General features: G+C 44.1%; 1 protein-coding gene across 1 annotated transcript in view; it reads left to right on the forward strand.

Moving 5' to 3' along the window:
- The first annotated feature begins 167 nt into the window (after nucleotides 1–167).
- Nucleotides 168–19,350, forward strand: part of elof1 (elongation factor 1) — a 45,270-nt gene continuing 26,087 nt past the window's right edge. Inside the window, exon 1 of the mRNA XM_043675497.1 lies at nucleotides 168–313. The gene's annotated coding sequence lies outside the window, so the exon portion shown is untranslated. The remainder of the gene's footprint in view (nucleotides 314–19,350) is intronic.

The following is a 19,350-nucleotide window of genomic DNA, read 5'->3' on the forward strand; positions in this document are numbered from 1 at the left end:
GTGAGGGTGTTGGGAGGTGGGTGAGGACGAGGGCGCTCTCAAATTTTAAAGCTAACCGTCGGTTTCACAAAGACAGCCTGACCCCACCCCTTCCCCGCCCATGGATGACCGACGGATAACTGAACCATTTAGCGCCTGCGGCGGAAAGTATTGTCCAATTGGTACAGAGAGGTGGGATTTCCGTTCCGTAAGTACCGTCTGGACGCGGCCACCATCGCCGCCGCCGCTGCCAACAACGGGCAAGAGGGGGTGAGGGCTGCCGGGTAGGAGCACTATCTCAGATATCACCACTGCACTGAGCAGCGTTGTGAAGGTGAAAGTTTTTATTGCTATCGAGTGTAATCTGTTGTTATATGATGGGCAACTGCAGTAACCAATCGCAGGCAGTGAGACGGCCTGATGAACATTAATGAAAGGCCCGGTACCCTGATTCCCCAGACCAAGCAACCAATGGAACGTGGTGTTTGTTGATATTGGGCTCTCATTGGTCAGTCTCTTACATTGACGGCTCTGGTATCCAATCAGAGCTGGTTTTATGTTTGTTCTGTCCAATGGTGGGTTAGCAGTTGGACAGTAAACTACCTCTTACTCTCTCTATGGTTCGGCGTGGGCCTCAAGCGTTTTACAGATTTCTCAGCAACGGTTCAGCGATTATAAATTGCTTGGCCTGAGATATAGTCACTGGTACCACGCCATAAGACGCTAAACCTGGCACAATCGGTCTGCCGTAGGGTGAACTCCTGCAGCTTTGGTCGCCTAACCCCCATCTGGCAGCGTGGCAGGATGGTAGTCCTGGAAAACAGGGATTCCTCGGTTTTCGAGGAAAAAGAAACAAAAAAAAATGCCCGCAGGGTAACTTTTGCCCATCACCTCAGGAGATCTCCCACCCACAGCTTCCGGGAAATAGTCCGGGAACCCTGCACTGCCCGGTTCTACCTCCTTCCCAAGATCCACAATCATGACCACCCTGGCCGACCCATTTCTCAGCATGCTCCTGCCCCACTGAACTCCTCGACCTCGACACTGTCATATCCCCCGTAGTCCAGGAATTCCCCACAAATGTTCGAGACACCACCCACGCCCTCCACCTCCTCCAAGACTTCTGTTTGCCTGCCCCCCAACGCCTCATCTTCACCATAGATATCCAATCCCTCTACACCTCCATCCGTCATGACCAGGGCCTCCAAGCCCTCCGTTTCTTCCTCTCCAGCTGTCCCCAACAGTACTCTTCCATCAACACTCTCATTTGTTTGGCCGAACTGGTCCTCACCCTTAACAATTTCTCCTTTGAATCCTCCCACTTCCTCCAGACCAAAGGGGTAGCCATGGGCACACGTATGGGCCCCAGCAATGCCTGTCTCTTTGTTGGCTACGTAGAGCAGTTGATCTTCCGTAATTACACCGGCACCACTCCCCACCTCTTCCTCCACTACATTCATTACTGCATTGACGCCACCTCGTGCTCCCGCGAGGAGGTTGAGCAATTCATCAACTTCACCAACACATTCCACCCTGACCTTAAATTTACCTGGACCATCTCTGACACCTCCCTCCCCTTCCTGGACCTCTCCATCTCCAATAATGACGACCGACTTGACACCGACGTTTTTTTACAAATCCATCGACTCCCACAGCTACCTGGATTACACCTCTTCCCACCCTGCCTCCTGCAAAAATGCCATCCCGTATTCCCAATTCCTCCACCTCCACCGGATCTGCTCCCAGGAGGACCAGTTCCACCACAGAACACACCAGATGGCCTCCTTCTTTCGAGACCACAATTTCCCTTCCCACGTGGTTAAAGATGCCCTCCAACGCATCTCGTCTACATCCCGCACCCCCGCCCTCAGACCCCGCCCCTCCAACCGTAACAAGGACAGAACGCCCCTGGTGCTCACCTTCCACCCTACCAACCTTCGCATAAACCACATCATTCGCCGACATTTCTGCCACCTCCAAACAGATAATATCATTTATTGTATCAGTTGCTCCCGATATTGGGGAGACTTGGCGCCTCCTAGCAGAGCGCTTTAGGGAACATCTCCAGGACACCCGCACCAATCAACCACACGGCCCCGTGGCTCAACATTTCAACTCCCGCTCCCACTCTGCCAAGGACATGGAGGTCCTGGGCCTCCTTCACTGCCGCTCCCTCACCACCAGACGCCTGGAGGAAGAACGCCTCATCTTCCGCCAAGGAACACCTCAACCCCAGGGCATCAATGTGGACTTCAATAGTTTCCTCATTTCCCCTTCCCCCACCTCACCCTAGTTCTAAACTTCCAGCTCAGCACTGTCCCCATGACTTGAGCGGACTTGTCCTACCTGCCTATCTCCTTTTCCACCTATCCACTCCACCCTCTCCTCCCTGACCTATCACCTTCATCCCCTCCCCCACTCATCCATTGTGCTCTATGCTATTTTCTCCCCACCCCCATCCTCCTCTAGCTTATCTCTCCACGCATCAGGCTCACTGCCTTTATTCCTGATTAAGGGCTTTTGCATGAAACGTCGATTTTGAAGCTCCTTGGATGCTGCCTGAACTGCTGTGCTCTTCCAGCACCACTAATCCAGAATCTGGTTTCCAGCGTCTGCAGTCATTGTTTTTACCTCAGTCAACCGACCATGACTGAACTACATCAAGTTGGTAGTGCAGAGATGAGAATGGTGGCTATCACCAAGGAGAAGGTGCTAGAAAAATTGAAAACTCTTAAATGGATAAATTGCCTGGACTAGATGGGCTACACCCTAGAGTTCTGAAGAAGATAGCTAAAGAGAAAGTGGAGATTTTAGTAGTGATCTTTCAGGTATCACTGGAGTCAGGGCTGGTCCCAGAGGACTGGAAAATCGCTAATGTAATGCTCTCCCTGTTTAAGAAGGGAGCAAGGGAAAAATGGGAATTATAGGCCAATTAGCCTGACCTCAGCCATTGGTAAGATTTTGGGGTCCCTTGTGAAGGGTGATATTTCTGAATGGTGGGAAGTGCATGGTAAAATAGGGCAAAGTCAGCATGGCTGAAAATGTGTTGCTGGAAAAGCGTAGCAGGTCCGGCAGCATCCAAGGAGCAAGAAAATCAACGTTTCGGGCATGAGCCTTTCTCCTGCTCCTTGGATGCTGCCTGACCTGCTGTGCTTTTCCAGCAACACATTTTCAGCTCTGATTTCCAGCATCTGCAGTCCTCACTTTCTCCTCAAAGTCAGCATGGTAAAGTCATCAAGGGGAGATATTGCCTGATATATCTGTTAGAATTCTTTGAGGAGTTAATGAGCAGGAGAGCTGATAGATATTATCTACCTGGACTTCCAGAAGGCCTTTGAGATGCTGCACAGGAAACTACTGAGTAGGATAAGAGCTCATGGTATTAGAGGCCAGGTGCTAGCATGCACAGAAGATTAACTGTCTGGCAGAAGGCAGAGAGTGGAGATTAAAGGGTCCTCAGTTTGGAAGCCGGTGAACTGTTCCACAAGGGGCTGTGTTAGGGCCACACCTTTTCACTATATACATTAATGATCTGAATGATGAGTGGGAAAACGGAGGACTGGGAAGCTTTTAAAGAACAACAGAGGATAACTAAGAGGGAAATACGCAGAGAAAAAATGAGCTATGAAGGTAAACTGGCCAAAAATATAAAGGAGGATAGTAAAAGCTTTATTAAGTATATGAAAGGGAAAAAAATGGTTTAGACTAAAATTGGGCCCTTGAAGACAGAAACGGGTGAATATATTACGGGTTACAAAGAAATTGCAGAAGAGTTGAATTGGTACTTCAGATCTGTGTTCACCGGCGAAGACACAAGCAATCTCCCAGAGGTAATAGTGGCTGAAGGACCTGAACTGAAGGGAATTTATATTTACCAGGAAATGGTGTTGGAGAGACTGTTAGGTCTGAAGGTTGATAAGCCCCCGAGGCCTGATGGTCTACATCCCAGGGTACTGAAGGAGGTGGCTCTAGAAATCGTGGATGCATTGGTGATTATTTTCCAATGTTCTATAGATTCAGGATCAGTTCCTTCGGATTGGAGGGTGGCTAATGTCCCACTTTTTAAGAAAGGTGGGAGAGAGAAAACAGGAAATTATAGACCAGTTAGTCTGACCTCAGTGGTGGGAAAGATGATGGAGTCTATTATAAAGGATGAAATTACGACACATCTGGATAGCAGTAACAGGATAGGTCAGAGTCAGCATGGATTTATGAAGGGTAAATCATACTTGACTAATCTTCTGGAATTTTTTGAGGATGTAACTCTGAAGGTGGATAAGGGAGATCCAGTAGATGTAGTGTACCTGGACTTTCAGGAAGTCTTTGATAAAGTCCCATATTGGAGGTTAGTGAGCAAAATTAAGGCGCATCGTATTGGGGGCAAAATACTGACTTGGATTGAAAATTGGTTGGCTGACAGGAAACGAGTAGTGATAAACAGCTCCCTTTCGGAATGGCAGGCGGTGACCAGTGGGGTACTGCAGGGATCAGTGCTGGGTCTGCAGCTTTTTCCAATATACATTAATGATATAGATGATGGTATTAAAAGTAATATTAGCAAATTTGCTGATGATACAAAGCTGGGTGGCAGGGTGAAATGTGAGGAGGATATTAGGAGATTACAGGGTGACCTGGACAGGCTAGGTGAGTGGACAGATGCATGGCAGGTGCAGTTTAATGTGGATAAATGTGTGGTCATCCACTTTGGTGGCATGAACAGGAAGTCAGATTGCTGCCTAAATGGAGTCATGTTAGGTAAAGGGGCAGTACAACGAGATCTAGGTGTTCTTGTACATCAGTCAATGAAAGCAAGCATGCAGGTACAGCAGGAAGTGAAGAAAGCAAATAGCATTCTGGCCTTCATAACAAGAGGAATTGAGTATAGAAGCAGAGAGGTTTTTCTGCAGCTGTACAGGGCTCTGGTGAGACTGCATCTGGAATATTGTGTGCAGTTTTGGTCTCCAAATTTGAGGAAAGACATTCTGGCTATTGAGGGAGTGCAGCATAGGTTCACGAGGTCAATTTCTGGAATGGCGGGACTATCTTACGTTGAAAGATTGGAGAGACTGGGCTTGTATACCCTTGAGTTTAGAAGGCTGAGAGGGGATCTGATTGAGACATATAAAATTATTAAAGGATTGGACACTCTGGAGGCAGGAAGCATGTTTCCGCTGATGGGTGAGTCCTGAACCAGAGGACACCGTTTAAAAATAAGGGGTAGGCCATTTAGAACAGAGTTGAGGAGAAACTTTTTCACCCAGAGAGTGGTGTGTGTGTGTGGAATGCTCTGCCCCAGAAGGCTGTGGAGGCCAAGTCTCTGGATACTTTCAAGAAAGAGTTGGATAGAGCTCTTAAGGATAGTGGAATCAAGGGTTATGGGGATAAGGCAGGAACAGGATACTGATTGAGGATGATCAGCCATGATCATAATGAATGGTGGTGCTGGAGTAGAAGGGAAGAATGGCCTACTCCTGCACCTGTTGTGTAACTGAAGGCATTTTGGCTAAGTTTGTAGATATAGGAATAGTTGGAGGGGCAGGTAGTAGCGAGGAGGTGGGGAGACTACAGAAAGATTTAGTTAGGAGAGTGGGAAAAGAAGTGGCAGATGAAATACAACATGGGAAAGTCTTGAGGCTTTACAAAGCTCTGGTCAGATCACGTTTAGAGTATTGTGAACAATTTTGGTGTCCCATACTTTGGGATGTCTTGGCCCTGGAGCAGGTCCAGAGGAGGTTCATGAGAATTATCCCTGGAATGAAAGGCTTAACGTGAGGGATGTTTGAGGACTCTGGGACTATACTTGATGGAGTTTAGAAGGATGAGGGGAGGAAACTAGAGCACCCGGAGGAAACCCATGCAGACACAGGGAGAATGCGCAAACTCTATATACAGTCCTCCGAGGCTGGAATCAAACCTGGGACCCTGGTGCTGTGAGGCAGCAGTGCTAATCACTGAGCCACCGTGCCACCCCTGGTGGATGGTGGAGCAGATTCGATGGGCTGAATGGCTTCATCTCTGCTCCTGTGTCTTATGGTCCAAACTTTCAGTATTACTAGATATTGAATTGACTTAATATCTGAAAATCTTTGGGCATTCTCATTAAATATATTAAACTGAACATCTACAACCCTCTGTGGCAGGGAATAGCAATGATTCATAAACGTTTGAATTACGAGATTGCTTCTATCTCAGTCCAAAATTGCAGATCCCTGTCCTAGGATATTGTGCATTCTCCAGCATCAACCCTGACTACCCCCTAAACAATTGTACTTATTGTACATTCTGTATGTGACTATTATGGCAAGTAAATAACTCACTGGGGTAGCACATTGTAAATTGAGCCCCACTGTTTCTGGAGAGTTTAATGTTAAACTTTTTTTTAAAATGGTATACACGATACCACAATTTACCTGACTTTCAGACCATGGTGGACCAAAGGCATGGATTAGGTTTTCGTATGAAACTAGAATCATTATTTATTACTGACATAGAACATCAGTAACTATATCCCCACAACAAGTCAACCCTAGTGTGCGTATGCACACACACAGACAAACAAATACGGAAAACAGATTATTGGTTGAAGTTTTAAAATAAAAAACTAGGAAGTTTGGTTGCTGGTCTTTGCTCATAGACAATAACAGAAGTTGCTAGAACAGCTCAACAGGTCTGGCAGCACCTGTGAAGAGAAATCAATGTTAACATTTTGAATCCGGTGCCCTTCCTCCGAACTGATGGTAGCTGGGCAAATGTTGGTTTATATGCAGAAGAGGGAGGGGGGTAAGGACTAAATAATAGGTAGGGATAACCCAAAGAAAAAGAACAGTTGGACACACACAGAAGTTGATAATGATTTGGCTGGGAGAGTGAATAGCTGTTAATGGAGACTGTTAGTGGCTCACAATGGGTAGTGTGTAACTGTCATTAGACTACTGAATTTTGAACTTTTAAAACTGGGAAAGAAAAGATAGATGTACCATGCTGTCTCCAGATTTTCTGATCTATGTCCTCACTTGGGCTGTGTCTAACTCTGGATGTGATCTCTCCTTCCTAAATGTGTAAAGCTTACTCTTGTACAATTGCAGATTCAAATCTAATGTTCTGTATTTTATTGGCAATTTTACAAGCATGGCCTATTTTTAGATACGGTTAGGCTACTGTTAATGACACCAGAATGAAATGCAAATTATGCGAAGGATATAAGCAGGTTTCAAGATGACTTAAATGTGCGAAGTGAGTGGACAAGAATATGGCTAATGGAAAATAACAGGGAAAAGTTTTGGTCTCCTTACTGATGTACTGACACTTGGAGGGGGAGTTGAGAGGGTTGGCTTATGAGGAGTGATTGTGTAGACTGGGACTACATTTGTCTAGATTAGAGTGGTGCTGGAAAAGCACAGTAGGTCAGGCAACATCCGAGGAGCAGGTTCCACTCTAATCTAGACTCTGGTTTCCAGCATCTGCAGTCCTTGTTTTTACCGGGACACATTTGTTGACATTTACAAAAATGAAGGGGGGGAATTTTACAGAAGCATATAAAATTATGAAGGGCATAGATAGGATAGAAGCACGGAGGTTGTTTCCACTGGCAGGTGAAACTAAAACTAGGGGCAATAGCCTCAAAATAAAGGGGAGCAGATTTAGGACTGAGTTGAGGAGGAACTTGTTCACCCAAAGGGTTGTGAATCTGTGGAATTTCCTGCCCATTGATGCAGTTGAGGATACCTCATTGAATGTTTTTAAGGCAAACATAGATGGATTCTTGAACGATAAAGGAGTTAAGGGTTATGATGAGTGGGCAGGTAAATGGAGCTGAGTCCACGAAAAGATCAGCCATGATCTTGCTAAATGACAGAGCAGGTTTAATGGGCCAGATGGTCTACTCCTGCTCCTATTTCTTATGTTGTTTTCTTATAATTTTAAGTTATCCACTTTGATAAGAAAAACAGAAATGCAAAGTATTCCTTAAATGGTGAGAGATTGGCAAGTGATGATCTCCAAAGGGACCCGGATGGCCTTGTTGATAAAGCACTAAAAACTAGCATTCATTTGCAGCAAGTAATTGGGAAGACAGACATTATATTAATCTTGTTTGCGACAGGATTTGAATGTAGGAGTACTGATGTCTTACTGCATTTGTGTAGAGCTGAAAATGTGTTGCTGGAAAAGCGCAGCAGGTCAGGCAGCATCCAAGGAGCAGGAGAATCGACGTTTCGGGCATGAGCCCTTCTTCAGGAATCATTTTCAGCTCTGATTAAAAACACATTTTCACCTCTGATCTCCAGCATCTGCAGTCCTCACGTTCTCCTGCATTTGTGTAGAACCTTTGGAAATCGCATTTAGGATAACATGTATGATTTTAGTCTCCATAACTAATGAAAGTTATACTTGCCATAGAGAGTATGCAACGGAGATTCACCAGCTTAATTTTTAGGGATCTCTGGATTGTATTCTGGGGGCAGTTTGAAAAGATTGAATCTGTATATTCTAGTGGTTAGATAAATGAGAGGAAACCTCATTCAGAAAGACAGAATTTCTATTGGGCCTGATGGGGTAGATGTAGATAGGTTGGTTTCTTTGGTTGGAGTATCTAGAACCAGAAGATACAGTTTCAGAATAAGGAGGTAGGCCAATTTAAAAAATGAGGAGAGGAGGAATTTCTTCACTTGAGGTGGTAAATCTTCGGAATTCTCTATCCTAGAGGGCTGTGGAAGTTCAGTAATTGAGCAGGTTCCAGATAGAAATAAATAAATACATCTCTAGATATGATTGACATCAAGGTATGAGATTGGTGCAGGAAAATGCCATTGTGATAGATTTGCCATTATGAAGATTATATTTGTAAAGTAGTGTTTTGTGTAGACATACTGTTGAATTCAAATACTTGTATTTGATCTCATTAAGCATCACAGTCGCAGAAGTATTATGGCACAGAAAAAGGCCATTCAGCCCATTATGTCTCCTTTGGCGCTTCAAATGAGCATCGTTATCTGCTGCCAATTTCCTGTTTTTCCCCCCCCCATACTGATGTGCACTATTTCTATCGAAATACTTTCATAAATGCTTCAATTGAACATGCCTCCACCACACTTCATGGCAATGCATTTTATACCCTAACGAGCAGATGAGCGCAAAAAAAACTGGTGGCCTGAAATGCATCTATTTTAATGCAAGGAGTAAAGTGTGTAAGGCAGCTGAATTTAGGGCTTGGATTGGTGCCTGGGAGTATAACATTATTGCAATCACAGAGACTTGGTTGAAGGAAGGGCATGATGATTGGCAACTATAAGTTCCAGGATATAGACGCTTCAGACAGGAAAGGGAGGGAAGTAAAAGGGGGAGGGGTGGAGTTGCATTGCTGGTCACGGCTGTGCTAAAGGAGCACACTGTGGAGGGCTTGGGTAGTGAGGCATTATGGGTGGAGCTGAGAATTAAGAAGGGTGAAGTTACATTGTTGGGGCTGTATTACAGGCCTGAAAAATGTGTTGCTGGAAAAGCGCAGCCGGTCAGGCAGCATCAAAGGAGCAGGAGAATCGATGTTTCGGGCATAAGCCCTTCTTCAGGATTACAGGCCTCCCAACAGTGAGCGTGAGCTAGAAGAACAAATAAGTAAACAGATGATGGAAAGATGTAGGAGCAATAGGGTAGTGGTGCTGGGAGATTTTAATTTTCCCAATATTGACTGGGATACACTTAGCGTCAGAAGTCTGGATGGGGTAGAATTTGTAAGAAGCGTCCAGGATAGTTTTCTAGAGCAGTACGTCAATAGTCCAACGAGGGAAGGGGCCGTATTGGACCTGGTACTGGCAACGAGCCAGGACAGGTGGTAGAAGTTGCGGTGGGGGATTTCTTTGGAAACAGTGACCACAATTCTGTAAGTTTTACAATACTCGTAGATAGAGAAGAGAGTGGCCCTAAGGGAAGAGTACTAAACTGGGCCAAGGCCAATTATATCAAAATTAGGCAGGAGCTCAGAAATGTAGATTGGACACGCTATTTGAAGGCAAGTCCACATTTGAGATGTGGGAGGCTTTCAAAGAGAGCACAGGATATGTATGTCCTGTTGAAGGCAAAGGATAGGAAGGGAAAGATTCGTGAACCATGGATGACAAGAGAAATTGTACGACTAGCCAAGAGGCAAAAGGGAAGCGTACATAAGGTCCAGGCAGTTAAGAACAGAACGGGCCCTGGAGGAATATCGGAAGAGTAGGACAAGTCTTACACGAGGACTCAAGCGGACGAAAAGGGGTTATGAAATAGCTTTAGCAAGCAGAATTAAGGAGAATCCCAAAGCATTTTATTCTTGTGTAAGAAGCAAGTGGGTAACTAGAAAAAGGATTGGTCCACTGAAGACGAAGCAAGGCTGTGTGCCGAACCTGAGAGAATGGGTGAGATTCTGAATGATTACTTTGCATCAGTGTTCACTGAGGAGAGGAAGATGATGAATCTTGAGATTAGAGATAAAAGTTTGATTAGTCTGGATCACATTGGCCTAAGTAGGGAAAATGTGTTGGGTAGGCTAGAGGTTATTAAGGTGAACGAATCCCCAGGACCGGATGGGATCTATCCCAGATTGCTGAGGGAGGCAAGAGAGGAAATAGCTGGGGCCCTGACAGATATCTTTGTGGTATCCTTAAACACAGGTGAGGCCTGGAGGGTTGCTCATGTTGTCCCCCTGTACAAGAAGGGAAGTGGGAATTTTCTGGGTAACTACAGACCAGTGAGCCTGACATCAGTGGTGGGAAAGTTGCTGGAGAAGGTACTGAGGGATAGGATCTATTTATATTTAGAAAAGAATGGGCTTATCAGTGATAGGCAACATGGTTTTGTGCAGGGAAACTTAATATAGTTAAGTTACTAACTTACTAACTTAATATAGTTCTTCGAGGAAGTGACCAAGTTGATAGATGAAGGAAGGGCCGTTGATGTCATATACATGGTCTTTAGTAAGGCTTTTGATCAGATTCCCCATGGTAGACTAATGGAGAAAGTGAAGTCACATGGTGTGCAGGGTGTTCTAGCTAGGTGGATAAAGAACTGGTTGAGCAACAGGAGACAGAGTAATTAGTTGAAGGCAGTTTCTCGAAATGGAGAAAGGTGACCAGTGGTGGTCCATAGGGGTCAGTGTTGGGGCCACTGTTGTTTGTGATATACATAAATGATCTAGAAGAGGGCACCGGTGTGATCAGCAATTTTGCAAATGACACGAAGATTGGTGGAGGAGCAGAAAGCATAAGGGACTGTCAGAGAATACAGGAGGATATAGATAGACAGGAGAGTTGGGCGGAAAAGTGGCAGATGGATTTCAATCCAGACAAATATGAGGTGATGTGTTCAGGCAAGACTAACTCTCGAGTGAATTATACAATGAACGGAAGAGCCTTGGGAAAAGTAGATGGGCAGAGAGATCTGGGAGTGCAGGTCCACTGTACCCTGAAGGTTGCTGCACAGGTGGATAGAGTGGTCAAGAAGGCATATCGTATGCTTGCCTTCATTGGACAGGGTATTGAGTGTAAGAGCTGGCAAGTCATGTTAAAATTGTACAAGACATTGGTTTGGCCGTATTTAGTATACTGTGTACAGTTCTGGGCGCCACATTACCAAAAGAATGTGGATATTTTGGAGAGGGTGCAGAAAAGGTTTATGAGGATGTTGCCTGTTATGGAAGGTGCTAGCTATGAAGAGAGGTTGAGTAGGTTAGGTCTATTTTCATTAGAAAAAAGGAGATTGAGGGGGGACCTGATTGAGGTATACAAAATCATGAAGGGTAGACCAGGATAGATAGCGATAAGCTTTTTCCCAAGGTGAAGGATTCAATAACGAGAGGTCACACTTTCAAGATGAGAGGTGGAAAGTTTAAGGGGGATACACACGGTAAGTACTTCACACAGAGGGTTGTGGGCGTTTGGAACGTGTTGCCGGTAAAGGCAGGCACGGTAGATTCATTTAAGATGCGTCTGGACAGATGCATGAGTAGGTGGGGCGCAGAAGGATACAGATGCATAGGAATTGACCGACAGATTTAGACAGTACATTTAGATCAGTTCAGGCTTGGAGGGCGAAAGGGCCTGTTCCTGGGCTGTAAATTTTCTTTGTTCTCACTGAGTGAATAATGTTTCTCTTACACCACATTTTCTCCTTCTGCACATCAGTTTAAACCTGTCATCTTGTTCTTTTTCCATTAGGAATGGGAATGGTTTCTCCCTATATACTCTATCAAGTCATCTCATTATTTTAAAATCCACTATCAGATCTATTCTTAGCTTTCTGTCTAAGGAGAACAGTCTCATCATCTTTAGTTTATCCTCAACTGAAATTTCTCATCCCTGGAACTATTCTCGTAAATTACTTCAACATCTATCCAATGCAGTTACATCTTTCCTTTTATGTGGCCTGCAGAACTGAACACACTACTTGAGCTGAGGTCTAACAAATGTCTTGTGCAAGTTTAACATTCCCTTCTGGTTCTTATATTCTGTGTCTCTATTAATAAAGCTGAGGCACCTGTATACTTGAATAATTGCTGTATCAACCTATCCAACATTTCAGTGATCTCTGTACATATATACCCATGACCCTCTGCTCTTGCACCCCCTTTAGAATTGCACCCTATATTTTATATTTCACATTTTCCTACTAAAATGCATCTCCTCACACTTCTGTGCATTAAGGAATCCTATCTGCCTACTTCAATTTCTCTGTATCCTTTTCTGTATTCTCTCCTCACAGTTTAGAAAATCTCTACTTTGTGGTGTATTGATCTTTCTTTTGAGGATGTTTCAACTGATTATCACACAATCCTTGAAGATGAAGTTCATTGACTTTGTAGAAATCCAACATAGACCATAGAATGTAGGAGCAGATGTAAGTGACTAGGCCCATTAAGAATGTTCTGTCATTCAATGAGATCATGGCTGATCTAATCTTCAATTTCACATTCCTCCTTTATCCTTATCACTCTTGATTCCCTTAAGATTGAAAATCTATCTGTCTTGGCCTTGAATATATGTAACAACCCAGCCTCAAGTGCTCACTATGGTAAAGGATTCCGCAGATTGATATCCTCTGAAAGAAAAAGCTATTTTAATCTCTAACCTAAATGGGCGACCCTTTACTCTGAGGTTATGCCCTCTGGTACTAAACTCTCCTAAAAGACACTCTGCAATTACCCTGTCAAGTCCCCTAAGAATCTTTGGATGGTTCAATAATGTCTCTCATTTTTCCAATGAGTACAGGCTCACCCTCTTCTCATAAAAGAAATTTATAATTGAGACCAACTTCTGAGTGAACGTTCTCTGGACGGACAGCAATGCCAGTCTTTGTTAAATGAGGATCCAAAATTGTTTGTGGTATTCTAGTTTATGTCTGACTAGTGCTTTATATAGTTTTAGCAAGTTTTTCCTATTTTCATACTATATTTCTTTTGTATTCCTTACTACCTGCTGAAGCTGGATGCTAGTTTTATTTTTTGTGATGCATACACCAGGACTCCTAAATGCATCTGTGCTGCAGCTTTCTTTAGTCTTTCCAATTTAAGTGACATTAAGGTCTTCCATCCTTCCTGATGGGAGGCCAAACCATTCATGCTCCCAAATTATACTCTACCTGCTAAGTTTTTGCCCACTTATTTTTGTGTCAAAGATTACCTAAATAATGATTTCAGATTAAAAACCTATTGAATTTGTGCAATATTATCCAGGGAGTGAAGCAGGCTGGTCTGGACCTTCTTTCAAACCTTGGATGAAATCCAGCAACCAACCTCTGTGTAGATTCTGTTTTTTCAAGTTGCTTGGCAGGTCATGTCATGTTATTTACTTAAGGCGAAAGTGAGGACTGTAGATGCTGGAGATTAGAGTCTAGTGTATGGTGCTGGAAAAGCACAGCAGGTCAGGCAGCATCTGAGGAGCAGGAGAGTCAACATTTTGGGCAAAAGCCCTTCATCAGGAACCTCATTTAGTTAAGGTCCTGCTTTCACAGGGAGTGAGGATGTTGCTGAGTGATTCTCATGGAAACTTTACTATGAGCTGCTGATTCTCTGATGTAGATCAGATATTTTATATTCTAAGCAACTTGAAAAGACTTGGATAGCCCTTGATTTTGTTATGTTTTGGAGTCTCTATGGTGAAATGCTGTACAGGTCAGTGCAGTGACTGGCTTTCAATACTTACATTACAGTGCCGTTTGGACCCAACTGTTGATGCGTTGCTTCATGTGTTCATCTTATTGGAGGTGTGAATTAATACCCAAAAAGAAATTACCTTGGGTTCACACAGTGATAGGGTAATGCTGGAGTAGAACAAAGAGCAATGCAATGCTGTAACAGACCCTTCGATCCTCTAAGCCTGTGCCAACATATTTTGGCAGGAAGATTTTTGATAGAAAAGAAGCATGTTATCTAAATGGTGAGAGAAGCATGTTATCTAAATGGTGGGGCGGCACGGTGGCACAGTGGTTAGCACTGCTGCCTCACAGCGCCAGAGACCCGGGTTCAATTCCCGCCTCAGGCGACTGACTGTGTGGAGTTTGCACGTTCTCCCCGTGTCTGCGTGGGTTTCCTCCGGGTGCTCCGGTTTCCTCCCACCATCCAAAGATGTGCAGGGTCAGGTGAATTGGCCATACTAAATTGCCCATAGTGTTAGGTAAGGGGTAAATGTAGGGGTATGGGTGGGTTTCGCTTCGGCGGGTCAGTGTGGACTTATTGGGCCGAAGGGCCTGTTTCAACACTGTAATCTAATCTAATCTAAAAGATTACAGATGGATTTGGGTATTCCAGTGTGTGAGCCACAAAAGGTTAGTATGCCAGTACAACAAATAATTCATATCATCATAGTAGATGATTACTGTATGTTACTATATATTGTGAGAGGAATTGAATATAAAAGTAGAAAGTTTAAAGAGTGCACTAGTGAGACCACATCTGGGGTTGTGTTGGTCACCTTCCCTAAGAAAGGAAAGAGTAAATTGGAAATAGTTCAGAGAAGAGTTACCAGATTAGTACCTGGAATAGACTATCTTTTGAGGAAAGGTTGGTCACGCCAGACTTGTATCTGCTGGAATTTAGAAGAGCAAGAGGTGACTGGATTGTGACAGAAGATCCTGTAGGATCTCGACATTACAGCTGTGGAGAGAATACCTCTTTGAGAGAATCTAGATCTAAGGGTTACTGCTTAAATGTCAGGAGTTACATTTGAAGTGAAACTTTTCTGAGGATTTTGTGCCTTTGGAGCTCTCCTCTGAAAAGGTGGTAAAAGTCAAGTCCATGAATGTTTTTAAGGCAGAGGTAGGTGGATTCTTGGTGAGCAAAGGGCTGGAAGGTTACCACAGGTAAATGGGAATGTGGGTTTGAGGTCTCAGTCAGATAATCCAACTCCTTTATCATTATCTAAATGTGACCGGTTCAGACCTGTCTTTAGTAGCAACCGTAAACTGTACAAATGGGCCAACTGTTGGCACCAAATCGCTCTGATTTAACCCAACAGAACAATGTTTCCACAGCCAAGTCTAGGATTTCAATTAACAGAATTTATGCGATAGTGATAGGCTTGATGACAGAATATGCAGCTGTTAAGTATCAGACACTTGACTGACTTGTCAAAATTTATAAATTAGTCATTCTCACTCATCCTGCACATTTTATTGTCCATCATATTGGGAAGTTGGAAGCAGTATCTACAGTCCAGCATTCTCCTGCTGCTATGAGAACACAAGATGATTTTTTTCCTGTCCATTTGTATACATCTTTCACCTTCGTGATCTCCAGTGAGTTGCAAGTGGATTAGTGGTTGTATCCAAACAGCACTGTGATGTAACCATTTAAAGCCAGACACAGTAGTGACCAGTGTGACAGTACACTAAAAAGAGTTGATGAAAAGTTCTGAATGAGGGAACTCCAAGAATGCAGATAGAGACCATTTGGCTCATTTAGCCTGCACTGACCCTCCAAAGAGCATCTCACTCAGACCCATAACCCTACCCCAGCCAATCCACCTAACCTGCACATCTTTGGACTGTGGGAGGAAACTCGAACACTTGGAGGAAAGCCATGCAGAAGGTGGGGAGAACATTCAAACTCCATAAAACCAGTCACCTGAGGCCAGAACTGAATTTGGGTCCCTGGTGCTGTAAGACAGCAGTGCTAATTACTAGTGTGTCCACATCAAAAGGCTGAAGGCATTGGAAGGGAGCTGAAGAAGAATGCCTGTAATCCGGACTGCTGACTTTGCGAACTTTATTTTCTTTCCTTTCCCAACCATGATGTTTGTGTTTTCTCTTGTCTCTGTGTGTCTCTTTGTGTCTCTTTGTATATGAGTCGTAATATTTTAAACTGACGTAGAATTCAAGTTAGTGAGTTACGTTATTCATTTGTTACTTCTCTATCATGGATTAAAAGCCATCAATTTGCAATAAATAGCTGTTTTCCTGTTAAATACAGAAACCTGATGAGGGTTTTCCTTTCCTGGTTTAGTCAGTCAAGTAAATTTTAGACTTTAGAGAGTGTGATAAATTTTTTTCACGATCGTAACAACTCTGGGAATAATGGGTTTGATTTCCAGATCACTGTGACATAGTCCATGTCAACCTTTATTTATTCACCCGTGGGATATGGGCATCGCTAGCAGATCAGCATTTCTTACCGATCTGTATTTGTCTTTGAGTGATGAGTTGCCTTCTTGAATCACTGTAGTCCATGTGCTGCAGGTTAACTCACTGTGCCGTTCGGGAGAAAATCCCAGGATTTTTAACTCCAACAGTGAAGGAACAATGATATATTTTCCAGTCAGGATAGTGAATTGTTTGGAGGGGAGCTTGCAGATGGTGTTCCCATGTATCTGCTGCCTTTGTCCTTCTAGATAGAAGTGGTTGTGGGTTTGGAATATGCTGTCTAAGGATCTTTGTATTTCTGTAGTGCATCTTGTATATAGTAGATGCTTGTGTGATGTAGTCCTGATCAAGCAGGCTATTTGGATTATGTGAAGTTTCTTGTGTTGTTGGAGCTTTTACCTATCTGGGCAAGTGGGGAGGATTCCATCACACTCTTGATTTGTGCCTTTATAGATGGACAGGCTTTGAGGAGTCATGTGGTGACTGACTTGCCTCAGTATTCCTAGTCTCCGACCTGCTCTGGTAGCCACAGTGTTTAGGTGGCAGGCCCAGTTGAATTGCTGGTAAATGGTAACTTGGATGGTGATAGTAGGGGATTCAGTGATGGTAACATTATTGAATGTCAAGGGGTAGTGGTAGTGGCAGTGGTGTGTGTAGGTGTGTGTGTGTGTAGGTGTGTGTGTGTGTGTGTAGGTGTGTGTGTGTAGGTGTGTAGGTGTGTGTGTGTGTAGGTGTGTGTTTGTAGGTGTGTGTGTGTAGGTGTGTAGGTGTGCGTGTGTGTAGCGGTGCACGTGTGTGTAGGTGTGTGAGTGAAGGTGTGTGTGTAGGTGTGCATGTGTCGGTGTGTGTAGGTGTGTGTGTAGGTGTGTGTGTAGGTGTTGTGTGTAGGTGTGTGTGTGTGTAGGTGTGTGTGTGTAGGTGTGTGTAGCGAATGTTACTTGCCACTTGTCACTCCAAGCCTGGACATTGTCCAGATTTTTGTGCATTTGAACATGGACTGCTTCAGTATCTGAAGAGTCGCGAATGGTGCTGTTGTCCCATTTCCCCCTCCTTAGTCGGAGCAAGACACTCAGAGAGACAGTACAGCTTTACCTCCTTCAGCTTTATTCCGGGCCCTGGAGGGAGAGAGAACAGTCACCCATGTGCACAGGGACATGAGTTCACGGTCTTCTCTGGAACAGCAGTTTTTCAATGAATTATATAGTCATTTTACAGGGAGGAGCATCCAGATAAGGCAACATACATATTAATTGGGTGACCGTTACAATCAACGAGCATCAATAACAGACCAAGTCCTTTACTGTTATACAATGAATGTACTTAACCTTGTTAACTGAATTCATACAATGGATAATTGTTAGCTGACCTTGCATACTGAATGTTTCCAATATTGTTAAATGGCTCTACATAATGACTGCTTTTCCACCTTGTGAACCCATTACCCTTGCCTCCAGCACCCCATTGTTAACTAAGTTCTTATCTGATCTGAGTCATGCTCAGCTGAACCTTTTGTTTCACAAAACTCAGAAGTTAACTCTTTCCCTGCCAGCTTATACCCTACACACATTTTTAATGCTGAACATCTTCACTTCTGACCATATGATGGTGGGAAGGTCATTGATGAAGCCGCTGAATATGGTTAAGCCCAAAACACTACCCTGAGTAACGCCTTCAGAGATCACAGAATCTGTAGGTGTAGAAACAGGCCGTTTGGCCCAATAAGTCCACACCGACGAGTGACTTGTCAAAGAGAACCCATCTAGACCCGTTCCCATACCCTATTACTCTACATTTACCCCTGACTAATGCACCTAACTTATATAACCCTGAACATTATTGGCAATTTAGCATGGCCAGTTCACCTAACGTGTACATCTTTGCATTGTTGGAGAATGTACAAACTCCACACAGTCACCTGAGGCTGGAATCGAACCTGGGTCCCTGGCGCTGAGAGGCAGCAGTGCTAATCACTGAGCCAACATGCCGCTCCAGATGTCCTGGAACTGAGATGACTGACCTTCAACAACCACAACCATCCTCTTATGTGCCAGGTATGATTCCAACTGTTGGAGAGTTTGCCCCACATATCCATTGATTCCAGTTTTGCTGGGGCTCCTTGATGGTACATTCAATTGAATGTCATGTTGATGATGAGGACTGTCACTTCCAGCTGAACTCTGGAATTCAGCTCTTTTGTCCATGTTCAAATCAAGGCTGCAATGGGGTCAGGAGATGAGTGACCATAGCAGAACCCAAGCTGAGCATCACTGAGACCATAAGACATAGGAGCGGAAGTAAGGCCATTCGGCCCATCGAGTCCACTCCGCCATTCAATCATGGCTGATGGGCATTTCAACTCCACTTACCCGCATTATCCCCGTAGCCCTTAATTCCTTGTGACATCAAGAATTTATCAATTTCTGCCTTGAAGACATTTAGCGTCCCAGCCTCCACTGCACTCTGTGGTAATGAATTCCACAGGCCCACCACTCTCTGGCTGAAGAAATGTGTCCGCATTTCTGTTCTGAATTCTAAGGCTGTGTCCACGGGTCCTAGTCTCCTTGCCTAACGGAAACAATTTCCTAGCGTTCACCCTCTCCAAGCCATGTATTATCTTGTAAGTTTCTATTAGATCTCCCCTTAATCTTCTAAACTCCAATGAATACAATCCCAGGATTGAGATAGAATGGAAATTTTCTCTATTCTCAATAGAAAAACTTAAATAACAATGGGGTGGCATGGTGGCTCAGTGGTTAGCACTGCTGCCTC

Source organism: Chiloscyllium plagiosum, chromosome 34 (genome assembly GCF_004010195.1).
Source record: "Chiloscyllium plagiosum isolate BGI_BamShark_2017 chromosome 34, ASM401019v2, whole genome shotgun sequence".
NCBI lineage: Eukaryota > Metazoa > Chordata > Chondrichthyes > Orectolobiformes > Hemiscylliidae > Chiloscyllium > Chiloscyllium plagiosum.